This window comes from Rhinopithecus bieti, unplaced genomic scaffold, assembly GCF_001698545.2.
Source record: "Rhinopithecus bieti isolate Rb0 unplaced genomic scaffold, ASM169854v2 scaffold_2435, whole genome shotgun sequence".
NCBI lineage: Eukaryota > Metazoa > Chordata > Mammalia > Primates > Cercopithecidae > Rhinopithecus > Rhinopithecus bieti.
Window position 1 is genome coordinate 2,199,101 of NW_016803909.1, and position 16,450 is coordinate 2,215,550.

The 16,450-nt window shown below is 40.6% G+C and overlaps 1 protein-coding gene across 5 annotated transcripts in view; it reads left to right on the top strand.

Moving 5' to 3' along the window:
* MIPOL1 (mirror-image polydactyly 1) overlaps positions 1-16,450 on the top strand; it is a 311,836-nt gene that overhangs the window by 8,857 nt on the left and 286,529 nt on the right. For 2 of the 5 annotated variants that reach the window (XM_017859009.1, XM_017858980.1), the window contains exon 2: positions 1,601-1,663. The exons of the other annotated variants lie outside the window; for them this stretch is intronic. The gene's annotated coding sequence lies outside the window, so the exon portion shown is untranslated. The remainder of the gene's footprint in view (positions 1-1,600; positions 1,664-16,450) is intronic. 5 annotated transcript variants of the gene reach the window in all.

A 16,450-nucleotide genomic window follows, 5' to 3' on the forward strand; every position in this document is an offset into this window, starting at 1 on the left:
TGGGAACTTGCAGTGTTTGGATTTTGTCCTTGTGATAGTTTGCTGAGAATGATGGTTTCCAGCTTCATCCCATGTCCGTGCAAAGGACATGAACTCACCCTTTTTTTTTTTATGGCTGCATAGTATTCCATGGTGTAAATGTGCCACATTTTCTTAATCCAGTCTATCATTGATGGACATTTGGGTTGGTTCCAAGTCTTTGCTATTGTGAATAGTGCCATAATAAACATATATGTGCCTGAAACATATTCAGTTTTATAAGGGAAGCAGAGCATAAAAGCTCAGAAAATTTGCAGCCTGACCCTGCAATTGAAAAGAAAAACCCGTTTACTGAGGAGAAATTCAAGCCAGCTACAGAAATTAGCCTAAATAACAAGGAGCCAAATGTTCATCCCCAAGACAATGGGGAGAATGTCCCCAGGGTATGTTAGAGGTCTTCACAGCAGCCCCTCCCATCATAGGCCCAGAGGCCTACGAGGAAAAAATGGTTTCATGGACCAAGCCCAGGGTCCCCATGCTATGTGCAGCCTAGGGACTTGGTATCCTGTGTCCCAGACACTCCAGCCTTGGCTGAAAGGGGCCAATGTAGAGCTCAGGCCATGGCTTCAGAGTGCACAGGCCCCAAACCTTGGAAACTGTTGAGCCTGTGAGTGCACCGAAGTCAAGAATTGGGGTTTGGGAATCTTTGCCTAGATTTCAGAGAATATTTGGAAACCCCTGGATGTCCAGGCTGAAGTTTGCTGCAGGGATGGGGCCTTCATGGAGAACTTCTGGTAGTGCAGTGCATAAGGGAAAGGTGGGATTGGATCCCCCACACAAAGTCCCTACTGGGGTACTGCCGAGTAGAGCTGTGAGAAGAGGACCACTATCCTCCAGACCCCAGAATGGTAGATAGGCTTGCACTGTGTGCCTGGAAAAGCCTCAGACACTCAACACTGACACGTGAAAGCAGGTGGGAGGGAGGCTGTACCCTGCAAAGCCACAGGGGCAGAGCTGCCCAAGATGTGGGGACCCACCTCTTGCATCAGTGTGACCTGGATGTGAGACATGGAGTCAAAGGAGATAATTTGGGAGCTTTAAGATTTGACTGCCCTGCTGGATTTTGGAGTTGCAAGGGGCCTATAGCCCCTTCATTTTGGCCAGTTTGGCCCATTTGGAATGGCTGTATTTACCCAATGCCTGTACCCCCGTTGTACCTAGGAACTAACTTGCTTTTGATTTTACAGGCTCATAGGTGGAAGAGACTTGCCTTGTCTTGGATAAGACTTAGGGCCATGGACTTTTGAGTTAATGCTGAAATGAGTTAAGACTTTGGAGGATTGTTGGGAAGGCATGCTTGGTTTTGAAATGTTAGGACATGAGATTTGGAAGGAACCAGGGGCGGAATGATATGGTTTGCCTGTGTTCCCACTCAAATCTCATCTTGAATTGTAGCTCCCATAATTCCCTCATGTTGTGGAAGGGACCCAGTGGGAGATAGTTGAACCATGGGGCAGTTTCCCCCATACTGTTCTCCTGGTAGTGAATAAGTCCAGGTGAGTTCTGATGGTTTTATAAGGGAAAACCCCTTTCACTTGGCTTTCATTCTCTCCTGCCACAGCCATGTGAAATATGCCTTTTACCTTCCATGATGATTGTGAGGCCTCTCAATCCACGTGGAACTGTGAGTCTGTTAAACCTCCTTCTTTTGTAAATTGCCTAGTCTCAGTTATGTTTTTATCAGCAGCATGAAAACAGACTAATATAGGTAGCAATAGACAACTACACTACTCATTAATACCAGAAAACTTTAATCTGTTTTTATCAGTTTAAACTTATTTGAGGACATGATATTATTATTTTTTGAGATGGAGTCTCTCTCTGTTGCTCAGGCTGGAGTGCAGTGGCACGATCTTGGCTTACTGCAAGCCTCCCAGGTTCATGTGATTCTCGTGCTTCAGCCTCCCGAGTAGGTCGGATTACAGGCACGTGCCATCATGCCTGGATAATTTTTGTATTTTTAGTAGAGATGGGGTTTTGCCACATTGGCCAGGCTGGTCTTGAACTCCTGACCTCAGGTGATTTTCCCATCTCAGCCTCCCAAAGTGCTGGGATTACAGGTGTGAACCACCATGCCAGGCTGAGGGCATGCTATTTTTTATATTTTGAAAAACCAAATATTAACAGTTTTAATTATAAATCCCACACTTGTTTTTAGTTATAATATAATTGCTAGGTGTTTGTTTTATTTCTAAGCTGGCAATGTAAATAAATTATTACTTTGAAGGATTGATTTGGTGTTTTTTTTTTATAGTAGATGACCAATAAGACGTATTTACCCTAGATCTGCTTTAGGCTGTTGACATAAGCATCTCTTACTCAGATATTGGCTGCATTGAAAGCATTTTTAATTTAGATTTTATACTGTTTTGGATGCATATAGTCAAGTAATCTCTTCTTGTTATGAATTTGCAGTTCCGTGTTAGGATGATTTGATTATGTATAAATATTACTTGGAGAATGACTTTTAATATGCATGGTTTTATAAGTTTTGGAAGCTGCTTGAGTACAAGAAGAATCGTATTACTGGAATCCTTAATGCTGTATATTATTTTATTGTCTATTAAAGCATACCAATTTCCTATCATCATAGTTTTGAGGATTTTACTGCTGAGTAACAAATTTCGAAAAGCAGAAAATATAAAGAAATGAAAATATAAATAAATAATACAGAGAAATTAACTTTTAGAAAACATAGATCAATTAATGTAGATAGTATAGATCAATTAACTTTTAGAGAACATAGCAGCAAGTAATACATGAAAAGTATATAAAACATACGTGGACAGTTTAGTAAATGAATAAAAAGTGAACACCCATGTAGCCACCATCAAAATATTTAGGTTTTTTAATTTTTTGAGACGGGGTCTCACCATGTTGCCCAGGCTGCAGTGCAGTGGCACAATCTCGGCTTACTGCAACCTCTGCCCCCTGGGTTCAAGTGATTCTCCTGCCTCAGCCTCCTGCGTAGCTGGGATTACAGGTGCATTCCACCATGCCCAGCTAATTTTTGTATTAGTAGAGATGGGGATTCACCATGTTGGCAGGCTGGTCTCAAACTCCTGTTGTCAAGTGATCTGCCTGCCTCAGCCTCCCAAAGTGGTGGGATTACAGGCGTGAGCCACTGCACCCGGCCTTGTCACTGTACTTCTGACATTATCATTATGCAAAATCTTGGTACAGTGATCAAAACCAGAACACTAATATTGTGGTTTCACTGGGTAATTCACTAAATATTGCATAAATTTGAATAAGTTGAATAAAATTACAAAATATAATTTAATTAATAATACTATTCCTTAGACTGTAAACTTGATTGACATATCACTAGATTTTCTATTAATGTTCTTTTCCTATTCTAGGAACAAATCCAGAGCTGATGTTATATTTAGTTGTCATGTTTCCACGGTCTTTTCCTATTTGTGACTTCTTTCTATTTTGATATAGCTATGTCAGCTCTCTTTTGATTAATCTGTGCATAGATCTGGATTTTTAAAAATCCAGTGGGACATCTCTGTCTTCCAGTTGGAGCATTTAGCATTTGGGTCATTTCATCCCTTTATATTTTTTATTATTGCCTTTTTTCTTAACCTTTTGTTATTTTAGAAATTATATAAGACTGGGCATGGTGGCTCACCCCTGTAATCCCAGCACTTTGGGAGGCTGAGGCAGGCGGATCACCTGAGGTCAGGAGTTTGAGACCAGCCTGGCCAACATGGTGAAACCCCGTCTCTACTAAAAAATACAAAAATTACATGGGCATGGTAGCACTTGCCTGTAATCCCAGCTACTCAGTAGACTGCGGCAGGAGAAATGCTTGAACCCAGGAGGCAAAGGTTGCAGTGAGCCAAGATCATGTCACTACACTCCATCCTGGGTGACAGAGCAAGACTCCATCTCAAAAAAAAAAAAAAAGAAAATAAAAGAAATTAGATAATATATATACATGGTTTTGGTTTTTTGCTTATTTGAGACAGAGTTTCACTCTTGCCCAGGCTGGAGTACAGTGGTACAAACATAGCTCACTGCAGCCTTGACCTCCTGGGCTCAAGCAATCCTCCCACCTCAGCCTCCCAAGTAGCTGGGACTACAAGTGTGCCACCACACCTAATTTTTAATTTTTTTTTTTTTTTTTTGGTAGACATGAGGTTCCGCTATGCCCAGACTAGTCTTGAACTCTGCTTCTTAAGCGATCCTCCCACCTTGGCCTCTCAAAGTACTGATTACAGGTGTGAGCCACTGCACCCTGCCAAATTAATGTGCTCTATTATTTTGTAGCTTCCCTCTTTAATTTAATAATATCCTGTACATGTGTATGTTTTTGAAAAATGCTCAAACTGTGTTTCCCTCTTCTCTCACACCACACTAATCAACGTGGAAGACTTCTGTGACAAAATGTCAGGGAGTTTTTCTCCACCAAAAGCAGTGGACACCAACTGGATATCCCCCAATTCAATTCTGACACTATGTACTTGGAGATAGTGTCAGAACCCACAGGTTGGGTGCCCACTCCCCAAGACTGCCCCATCCCCCTGCCCTTTTTTAATGGCTCATCCCTTTTGACACCAGTCACAAGTTAGGGTTCCCATTACCTTCTCTTTAGTTTTGATTAAATTGCTGGAGCGGCTCACAAAACTCAGGGAAAGTCATTAAGTGGTTGATTTATAAACGATGTTTAACTGTCCATTGGGTGCTTCCTGCTCACTGCACAGTCAAAACTAATTCACTGAGACTGTGCTGTTGCAGTCGAGAGGTTTATCAATGCAGAACTAGCCAAGTGGATGGACTGGCGGGATTACTCTAATCAGTCTCCTCGAAGACTTGAAGATTAGGTGGGCAGGGGGCTAGAGAATGAGTTTTGCTGACATGTGATGCAATCATAGGCATGTGGAGAGTGTGTGCACTGAGTTGGCCTCTCTGTGGGGGCCACAGGACTGATTGAGGCATCTAAAGGAGCAATAGGGAAAGTCACAAACCTTGTGACCTCTGACCACATGACTCCTGACAGCAAGGGATTATAGAAAGGGAAGCGAGAGGACAATGTCTGGTTATCATTGAACTACAGCTACATTGTAGCAGAATTTAGGTATCTCCCATAATCCTAATTTTGTGGCCTTTCATTAGTTTTACAAAGGTGGCGTTGGTACCTGAACAAGTAGGGTTTCATTTTAGGCAGGTACTATTATCATCCCTACTTCAAAATTAAACTATAAACTAAATTTCTCCCATGATTAGCTTGACCTACACCCAGGAAAGGTGAGTACAGCCAGCCTGAGAAGCTAGAAGCAAGATGGAGTCAGCCATGCTTGATTTCCTTCACTGTCATAATCTTTGCAAAGGCAGTTTCAGATGTTATAAAGGATAAAGATGAAAGCAAGCATAGGAGATGAGGAGGCAGAGCAAGGTGACGGAATAGAAAGCTCCACTGCCCACCCCTCCACCACCTGAACAAGGACACCAAGTTAACTATCTGCACAGAAAAAAACACCTTCACGAGAGCCAAAAATCAAGTGAGCACACATAGTACCTGGTTTTAACTTCATATTGCTGAAAGAGGTACTGAAGAGATGGAAAAAAACAATCCTAAGTCACTGCGACTGTTTCCCCACTCCCAGCAAGGGTGGCATAGTGCAGAGAGTTTCTCTGGGAACTGGGGGAGAGAAAACACAATTGTGAAACATTGAACAATTTTATTATTGTATTGTCCTGTTAGGGCAGAAAGGAAAAGCAGACCAAACCCAGCTGATGCCCGCCCATAGAGGGAACATTTACACCAGCCCTAGCCAGAGGGGAATTGCTGATCCCAGTGGTCCAAACTTGAGTGCCTTCTAACCCTGCCACTGAGGTCTGCAGCACTCTGTGTCTCCATATAAACTTGAAGGGTAGTGTAGGCTATAAGGACTGCAACTCTTAGGAGAGTTCTAGTGCTAAACTAGGCCCAGAGACAGTGGACTGTGGTTGGGGGGCTTGTGACATACTGAGACACCAGCTGGGGCAACCAACGGAGTGCTGGTATCACCCCTCACCTAACCCCAGGCTGCGTAGCTCTCAGTTCCAAAAGAGACCCTTTCCTTCCGCTTGAGGAGAGGGTGAGTGGGGAGGACTTTATCTTGCATCTAGGATATCAGCTCAGCCACAGCAGGATAGGACACCAGTCAGAGTTGTGAGCCCCACTCCATGTCCTAGCTCCCAGATGACATTTCTAAACACCCCCTGGGCCAGAAGGGAACTCACTGCCTTGAAGGAAAGGACCCAGTTCTTGCAGCATTCATCACTTGTTAACTGAAGAGCCCTTGGGCCCTGCATAATCAGCAGTGATACCCAGGTACTACATCAAGGGCGTTGGGTGAGCCTCTGAGATTTGCTGGCTTTAGGTAAGACTCAGCACATTACCAGCTGTGGTGACTATGAAGCAAAACTCTTTCTGTCTGAGAAAAGTAGTTGGAAAAGTAAAGAGGACGGACTTTGTTTTGTACCTTAGATACCAGCATTGCCACAGGTGGGTGGAACACTAAGTGGGCTCTTGGGGTCCCTGATTCCAGAACTTGACTCTTGGATGACATTTCTGGACCTGCCCTGGGCCAGAGGGGAATCCACTTCCCTTAAGGGTGAGTCACAACCCAGGAAGCACTCATGACAGGCTGATATAAGAGACCTCAGGCTGTAAGGGAAGACTGACGGTAGTCTGGTGGTACTCCTCATGGCCCAGGGTGACAGTGGCTACGGGGTAAGGCACCTCTGCCTTTGGAAAGGGGAGGGAAGGACTGAGTCTTGTGCTTTGAGTTCCAGCTCACCCACAGTACAATAGAACACCTGGTAGACTTCCAGTGTTTTTGACTCTACTTCCTGACTCTTGTATGGCACTTAGGGACTCACCTGGAGCCTGGGGGACCTCACCACCCTGAAGGGAAGGACATAGGCCTGGCTTGCTTTGCCTCCTGCTGACTGTAGAGTCCAAGGGTCTTGAGCGAACATTGGCTGTAGCCATGGAGTTACTATGGCAGGCCTTGGGCGAGATCCAATGCTGTGCTGGCTTCAGGTCAGACCCTGCAGTCATAGTGGTGGTGGCCACAGGGATACTTATGTCACTTTATCCCTAGATTTATGTGGCATAGAACAGACAGAGATTCTGTGTGTTTGGGAGAAAGTAAGGGAAGAGAACAAGAATCTCTGCCTGGTATTTCAGAGAATTCTTCCATATCTTGTCCAAGATTATCAAGATTGTACCTATGTGAGTCTGCAAGAACCACAGCATTACTGGGCTTGGGGTTCCCTCTAAAGCAGATATGGCTTAGGTCGCACCTAAGTCCTTTCAAATATCTGGAAAGCCTTCCCAAGAAGAACAGCTACAATAAACCCAGACAGTGAAGACTACAATAAATACCTAACACTTCAATGCCCAGATACCAAAGAAAATATACATTTACACTATTCAGGAAGACATGACTTCACCAAATGAACTAAATAAGGAAGCAGGGACCAATCTTGGAGAAACAGAGATCTGAGACCTTTCAGACAGAGACCTTTCAGAGAATTCAAAATAGCTGTGTTGAGACCACTCAAAGAAATTCAAGATAATACAGAGAAGGAATTTGAATTCTATCAGATACATTTAACAAAGATATGGAAATAATTAAGGAGAGTCAAGCAGAAATTCTAGAGCTGAAAATGCAATTGACATACTGAAGAATACGTCCAAATCCTTTAATAGCAGAAATTGTCAAGTAGAAGAAAGTTAGTGATCTTGAAGATAAGATATTTGAAAATACACAGTCAGAGAAGACAAAAGAAAAAAGAATAAAAAACAATGAAGCATGCCTACAGGATCCAGAAAATAGCCTCAAAGGGCAAATCTAAGAGGTATTGGCCTTAAAGAGAAAGTGGAGAAAGAGATAGGGGCAGAAAGTTTATTCAAAGGGATAATAATGGAGAAATTCCCAAACTTAAAGAGAGATATCAATATTTAAGTACAAGAAGGTTATAGAACACCAAGCAGATTTAACCCAAAAGAAGACTATCTCAAGGCATTTGATAATCAGACTCCCAAAGGTCAGTGATAAAGAATGGATCCTAAAAGTAGTAAGAGAATAGAAATAACATACAGTGGTGCTTCAGTGTGGCTGGCAGCAGACTTTTCAGTGGAAACCTTACAGGTCAGGAGATAGTGTCATGACATATTTAAAGTGCTGGAGGGCAAAAAAACCTTCTACTCTGGGATAGTATATCTGGCAAAAACATCCTTCAAACATGAAAGAGAAATAAAGGCTTTCCCAGACAAACAAAAACTGAGGCATTTTATTAATGCCAGATCTATTCTACTAGAAGTGCTAAAGGGAGTACTTTAATTAGAATGAAAAGGATATTAATGAGTAATAAATAATTGCCTGAAGGTACAAAACTCACTTGTAATAGTACACAGAAAACCACAGAATACTATGGCACGGTAACTGTGGTATGTGAACTACTCTCATTCTTGGTAGAAAGAATAAATGATAAAGCAATAAAAAGTAACTTCAACTTTTCAAGACATAGTACAATAATATGTAAATAGAAACAACAAAAAGCTAAACATCAGGTAGATGAAGTTAAGGCAGAGTTTTATTAGTTTTCTTTTGCTTATTTGTTAATGAGAATAGTGTTAAGTTGTTTTCAGATTAAAATAACGGGTTGTAAGATAGTATTTGCAAGCCTCTTTGTGGGCGGCAAACTACCCAGGTGCTGAGGCAAGAGACTGAGGGCACGAACTGTCCCAGTATAATAAAGAAAATATATAAAATAAGAATAGTTATACTAGATATAGATCATAGATATGATTATATATGAATATCATTAATCATTAGTTTGTAGCAATTACTCTTTATTCTAATATTATAATAATCCTTGCTTTACAATTATAACCTAGGAAAAGCCAGGCCATACAGAGATAAGACCTGAGGGGACATGGTGAGAAGTGACCAGAAGACGAGAGTGTGAGCCCTCTGTCATGCCCAGACAGGGCCACTATAGGGCTCCTTGGTCTAGCTGTAATGCTAGCGTCTGGGAAGACGCCCCCACATACAGAGATAAGAGATGAGGGGACATGGTGAGAAGTGACCAGAAGACAGGAGTGTGAGCCCTCTGTCATGCCCAGACAGGGCCACTAGAGGGCTCCTTGGTCTAGCGGTAATGCTAGCGTCTGGGAAGACGCCCGTTGCCAAGCGGACCATGGTCTAGTGGTAGCATCAGTGCCAAGGAAAAACACCCGCTACTTAGCAGACTAGGAAAGGGAGTTTCCCTTTTCCCGGGGGAGTTTAGAGAAGACTCTACTCCACCACCTCTTGTGGAGGGCCTGACTGATGTCAGGCCCACTCACAGTTATCTGGAGGCCTAACCATCTCCCTGTGATGCTGTGCTTCAGTGGTCATGCTCCTGGTCTGCTTTCATGTCCCATCCTGTACATCTGGTTTTGCCTTCTAGATAGCAGTAGCAAAATCAGTGAAAGTACTAAAAGTCTCTGATATGCAGAAATAATGGCATAAGCTGTCTTCTCTCTGTCTCTCTCTCTCCGCCTCTGCTACCAAACAGGGAAGGGCCCGCTGTCCAATGGACACATGACCCACATGACTTTACCTATCATTGGAGATGGCTCACACTCCTTACCCTGCCCCCTTGTCTTGTATCCAATAAATAACAGTGCAGCCTGGCATTTGGCTCCACTACTGGTCTCCATCTTGGTGGTAGTGGTCCACCAGGCCCAGCTGTCTTTTCTTTTATCTCTTTGTCTTGTGTCTTTTTTCCTACAATCTCTCGTCTCCGCACACGGGGAGAAAAACGCACCGACCCTGTGGGGCTGGTTCCTACACCTCATGGTAATCTCAAACCAAAAAACATAAAATGGATACACAAAAAAATAAAAAGCAAGAAACTAAATCACATCACCAGAGAAAATCACCTTCACTAGAGGAAGACGGGTTGGAAATAAAGAAGGGAGAGAATATCATAAAACAACCAGAGAACAAATAAGAAAATAGGTGGAGTAAGTTTTTACTCATCAATAACAATGTTGAATGTAAATGGACTAAACTCTCCAGTCAAAAGACATAGTGTGGTTGAATTGATGAAAAAACAAGACCTGTTAATCTGTTTCCTACAAGAAACACACTTCACCTATAAAGACACACAGACAGAAAATAAAGGGATGGGCTGGCTGTGGTGGCTCATGCCTGTAATCCAAGCACGTTGGGAGGCTGAGGCAGGCGGATCTCCTGAGGTCAGGAGGTCGAGACCAGCCTGGCCAATGTGGCGAAACCCTGTCTCTACTAAAAATACAAAAATTAGCCAGGTGTGGTGGCACGCACCTGTAATCCCAGCTACCCAGGAGGCTGAGGCAGAAGAATCACTTGAACCTGTGAGGTGGAGGTTTCAGTAAGCCAAGATCATGCCATTGCACTCCAGCCTGGGTGATAGAGCAAACCTCCATCTCAAAAAAAAAAAAAAAAAAAAAAAAAAAAAAAAGGAAAAAAAGAAAGAAAGAAAGAAAAGAAAGAGATGGAAAGAGCAGAAAGAGCTATTCTATGCCAACAGAAACCAGAAAAGTGCTAGTTATACCAGGCAAAATAGATTTCAAGACAAAAACTATGAAAAGAGACAAAGAATGTCACTATTTAATGAAAAAGGGGTCAATTCAGCAAGAGGATATGACAATTTAAAATATATATGCACCCAACACTGGAGCACTCAGATATATACAACAAATATTAGAGGTAAAGAGAGAGAGAGACTGTAATACAGTAATAGCTGGAGACTTCAACATCCCACTTTCAGTATTGAACATATTTTCCAGACAGAAAATCAACAAGGAAACATCAAACTACGTTTGCATTATAGACCAAATTGACCTAATAGATAGTTACAGAACATTTCAGTGAAGAGCTACAGGATACACATTCTTTTCCTTAGCACATGCATCATTCTCATGGATAGACCATATGTTAGTTCACAAAACAAGTCATCAGACATTCAGAAAAATTGAAATAATGTTAAGCATCCTTTCTGACCACAATGGAATAAAACTAGAAATTAATAACAAGATGAATTTTGGAAACTGTACAAATACTTGGAAATTAAACAATATACTCCTGAATGACCAGGGGGTCAATGAAGAAATTAAGAAAGAAACTGAAAAATTTCTTGAAACAAATGATAATGGAAACACAGCATCAAAACCTATGGGATACAGCAAAAGCAGTACTAAGAGGGAATTTTATAACTATAGGTGCCTACATTAAAAAAGAGGAAATACTTCAAATGAACAGTCTAACAATGCTTTTAAAGAATTATCAAAGCAAGAGCAAACCAAATCCAACATTACTAGAGGACAAGAATAAAGGTCTGAACAGAAATAAATTAAATTTTAATAAAAATACAAATGATCAATAAAACAAAATATGGGTTTTTGAAACATTAAACAAAATTGACAAACCTTTAGTCAGACTGAGAAAAAAGAGAGGATCCAAATCAAATGAAAATGAGACATTGCAACTGATACTGCAGACATTCTAAGGATAATTAGTGGCTACTATGAGCAACTATATACCAATAAATTGGAAAATCTAAGAGAAATGGGCAAATTCTGAGATAGTACAACCTACAATGTTTGAATCAGGAAGAAATTCAAAACCTGAACAGACTAGTAATAAGTAACGAGATTGAAGCCATAATAAAAAGTCTCCCAGTGATGAAAAGCCCAAGACCTCATAGCTTTACTGCTGAATTCTAACAAACATTTGAAGATAAACTTAATACCAATCCCACTCAAATTATTCTGAAAAATAGAGGAGGAGGGAATATTCCAAACTCATTCTCTGAGGTCATTATTACCCTGATACCAAAACCAGACAAAGATACATCAGAAAAAGAAAACCAGTCTCTCTGATGAATGTTAATACGAACATTCTCAACAAAATACTAAAACCGAATTCAGCAATCCATTTGAAAGATCATTCCTTATGATCAAGTGAGATTTTTCCCTGGGATACGATGATGGCTCAACATACGCAAATCAATCAATGTATACATCATATGAGCAGAATGAAGGATAAAAACCATATGATCATTTCAATTGATGCTGAAAAGATTTGATAAAATTCAACATCCCTTCTTGGTAAATACCCTCAAAAAGCTGGATATAGAAGGAACATACCTCAACATAATAAAAGCCAGATGTGACTGACCCACAGTTAGTGTCATACAGAATGGGGAAAAACTGAAATTCTTTCCCCTAAAATCTGGAACATGACAAGAATGCTCACTTTCACCACTGGTATTCAATATAGTACTGTTAAGTCCTAGTTAGAGGCCTTCCTTCTTTTTTAAAATATTCTCTTAGTACTATGGATTTACTTTTAAGCATTGATCTAGTTACAGCTAACATTTTAAAAAATTATCTAGTTCAAAATGTTGTGTTTCCATTTTTATCTTGTTCAGGAGTTTCCCTTTTAGCTTCCTTTTTAGAACAATGGGTTATTTGGGATTGTTTAAGGATTTTTCAGATTATCTTTCTGTTATTGATTTCTAGTTTATTTCTTGTCTATTTTTAGTTATCATGGTAAGATAGCATAATTTTCATGATTTCATCTTTTTTCAATTATTATTTTTTTTTGGAGACAGAGTCTCACTCTGTTGTCCAGGCTGGAGTGCAGTGGCACAATCTCTGCTCACTTCAGCCTCTACCTCCCAGATTCAAGCAATTCTCATGTCTCAGCCTCCCGAGTAGCTGGGATTACAAGCGTGCACCAAAATGCCCGGCACATTTTTGTATTTTTTTTTAGTAGAGATGAAGTTTCACCATGTTGGACAGGCTGATATGGAACTCCTGATCTTAAGTGATCTTCCTGTCTTGGCCTCCCAAAGTGCTGGGATCACAGACGTGAGCCACTGCGCCTGGCCCATTTTATCTAAGTGTATTGAGGTCTGTTTGATGGACCAGAATAGGGTCTATTTTGGTAAATGCACCATGTGCACTTGAAAATATTGTGTATTCTGCCGTTGTTGGGTGGGGTTTTTAAATAAATGTTAAGTCAAATGGATTGATTTTTGAGAAAAACAGGCTGGGTGTGATGATCACACCCAGAATCCCAGCACTTTGGAGAGGCTGAGGTAGGCAGAACACTTGAGCCCAGGAATTCAAGACCAGCATGGGCAACATGGTGAGATTCCATCTCTACAAAAAAATAGAAAAATTAGCCTGGTGTGGTGGTCCCAGCTACTCAGGAGGCTGAGGTGGGAGTACTGCTTGAGCCCAGGAATTTGAGGCTGCAGTGAGCTGTAATTGCGCCACTGCATTCCAGCCTAGGCAACAGAGTGAGACCCTATTTCAAAAAAAAAAAAGAACACCAGAGCTGGGTAGTATTAATAGTTAAGGCGGTAAAAGCAGATTTTATTTAGGAACTAATGCAATAGGGGAAAAGAGACCTCAATATAGAAGTGGGTTCAGTTCCCATGAGCATAGGCAAATGCGACTTTACAGCTAAGGAGCAGGGAGGGGATCAGGGATGGAAAATTACTAACAGGAATCATCAGGGTTAGAGAAGATTGTGGTTAAACCAACTTGACAGGATTCTTGCTGAAGTCAAGCCATGGTGATCAAAGATGGAGAATTCTCAATAAACTGACTTAGCAGAATTCTTGCTAAAATTGGATGGTGCAGAGACAGACACAGAAACCCAAAAGGTTGAGGGCTAGTGTAGTAGATGGTTCAAAGGAACCTCATTAAAGTTTGGTCAAGGCAAGATCCTTTTTATTTGTTTTTTATTTTTTTGAGACAGGATTTTGCTCTGTCACACAGGCTAGAGTACAGTATAGTGGTGTGATCACAGTTCACTGCAGCCTCAACCTGGGATCAAGTGATCCTCCCACCTCAGCCTACGGAGTAGCTGGGACCACAGGCGTGTGCCACTATGCCTGCCTAAAATTTTTTAAAATGTTTTGTAGGGACGAGGTCTTACTATATTGCCCAGACTGGTCTTGAACTCCTGGGCTCAAGCAATCCCCCTGCCTTGGCCTCCCAAAGTGATGGAATTACAGGTGTGAGTCACTGCGCCTGACTAAGGCAAGGGTCTCTGTCACTGAGATATTAAGTCTTCTGTATCCCTACTTTTTTCTGAGCACGTATTCTCGTGATGACAGAGAGAGAGGTGTGATGAAGTTTCCAACTATAATTATGGGATTGTCTTTCTCTTTTCACCAGTTTTTACCTCAGGTACTTTGATGCTGTTTTGTTAAACGCTTACATATTTAGGATTGCTTATGTTTAGTTAGTAAGTTGAAACTTTTATTGTACTTATATAGTTTGAGTAATATCTTTGTTTTATATTGTCTGATATGAATATAGCCACTCCTGCTTTCTTTTGATTAGTATTTGCATGCTTTTTTCGTTGTGCTGTATTATCCTAAATAATACATAGTTAGGAAAGGGTAGTTCGTGGAATGTTTTTACTTTGTGTGCCTTTTGTTATTTTAAATAACATTTTGATTTTAGAATATAACGTTTTATCAAATGTGACCTAAGATCCTTTTATTTTAAGGTGTGAGGATGTAAGTATTCATCACATAATTCGAAAAAAATTTGTATTATTACATTACATTCTTGGAAGGAATCTGAAAGGTAATTTCCTGCGGATTTTTTTTTGCATTTGAATGCTGAAATGCTGTTTTGCATTGTCTCAACCATATACATATAACCTAAAAAACATTTAAACATTGAAATTCCTTCTTTTTAATGAATTATTTTTTGAAGTATGACAGACTACTTCTTTAAGCAGCATGTCTTGAAACTAATTAGTACTTTAATACTATTATTATCTTTTAAGTTTAATGTAAATCAAAGCCACTTCCTTAATTTATGTCAAACAGCTTATTGCCAGCATGGGAGCTGCAGATATTGTGTGTTGTAGCTTATGATATCCCAAAGTAGAACATTTTATTCAGTGGCATGAGCTGGCACAGTGGGCTAGATTATTCTAATTCATTTGGGTAAGTGAACTGAAGCTTAGAAAGTTTATGTACAAAAATGCACTGTCAAAATTTCTTTTTGATTCTTTACAGGTAAGAAACTGGTTTTAGGATTTCAGCATCTTAATTTCTATTGTCTTTATGTCATGCAGGTAATTAATTTTAATCTTATTTTAAATTAAGATCTACCTACATGTCTCTATTTGTTTATTTACTTATTAATAGAGAGTCTCCCTCTGTCCCCCAGGCTGGAGTGCAGTGGCGTGATCATAGCTTACTGCAGCCTCGAACTCTTTGTTTGGAGCAATCCTCCCACCTCAGCCTCCTCTGTAGCTAGGAATACAGGTGTGCACCACCATGCCAAGCTAATTGTTTTAAAAAAGCTTTTAATAGAGATGCGGTCTTGCTGTGTTGCCTAAGTTGTACCAACACATATTTAGATGCCTATGCTTTGTTTGTTAATTTTTTTTTTTTTATAATTAAAATCTCATTTGAAAATATTTTGTCTCATGATTACTAATAGGTTGGTTCTGGAAGCTCATGATCTACATGTAAATGTACCTGCCTTAGTTCGTCTTGTGTTGCTATAAGAGAATGTCACAGATTGGGTAACTGATCATGAACAGAAACTTATTTGACTTATGGTTCTGGAGACTGGAAAGTCCAAGAGCATAGTGCTGGCATCTGGCAAGGGCCTTTGTGCTTGTCATCTCATGGCAACAGGTGGAAACATGAGAGCAAGAGCAGGCCCATTGAACAAAACTACTCTCATGATAACGTTGTTACTCCATTGATGAGGGTGGAACCCTCATGACCTAATCACCTCTTCACTGTTCCACCTGTTAATACTGTCATGTGGTATATTAGTCTGTTCTCACATTGCTATAAAGAACTACCTGAGACTATATAATTTATGAAGAAAGGAGGTTTAATTGACTCACAGTTCCAAAGGCTGTACAGGAAGCATGGCTGGGGAGGCTTCAGGAAACCTACAATCATGGTAGAAGGTGAAGGGGAAGCAGGCACATCTTCACATTGTGGAGCAAGAGAGAGAGAGCAAAGGGTGAAGTGCTATACACTTTAAAACAACCAGATCTCATGAGAACTCACTCTCATGAGAATAGCAAATGGGAAGTCTTCCTCCATGATCTAATTACCTTCCACAAGGACCCTCCTCCAACAGTGAGGATTACAATTCCACGTAAGATTTGGGTAGTAATACAGAGCCAAACCATATCACATGGCAGTTAAATTTGAATATGAGTTTTGGAGTGGACATTCAAACCACAGCATTTTAGCCCTCATTCCACAAAACTCATGTTCTTCTCACAAACAGCGGCCCCAAAAGTTGTTCCAGCATAAACTCAAAAGTCCAAACTCCAGAGTCTTATTGATATCAAATATAAAAATAAATAAATAA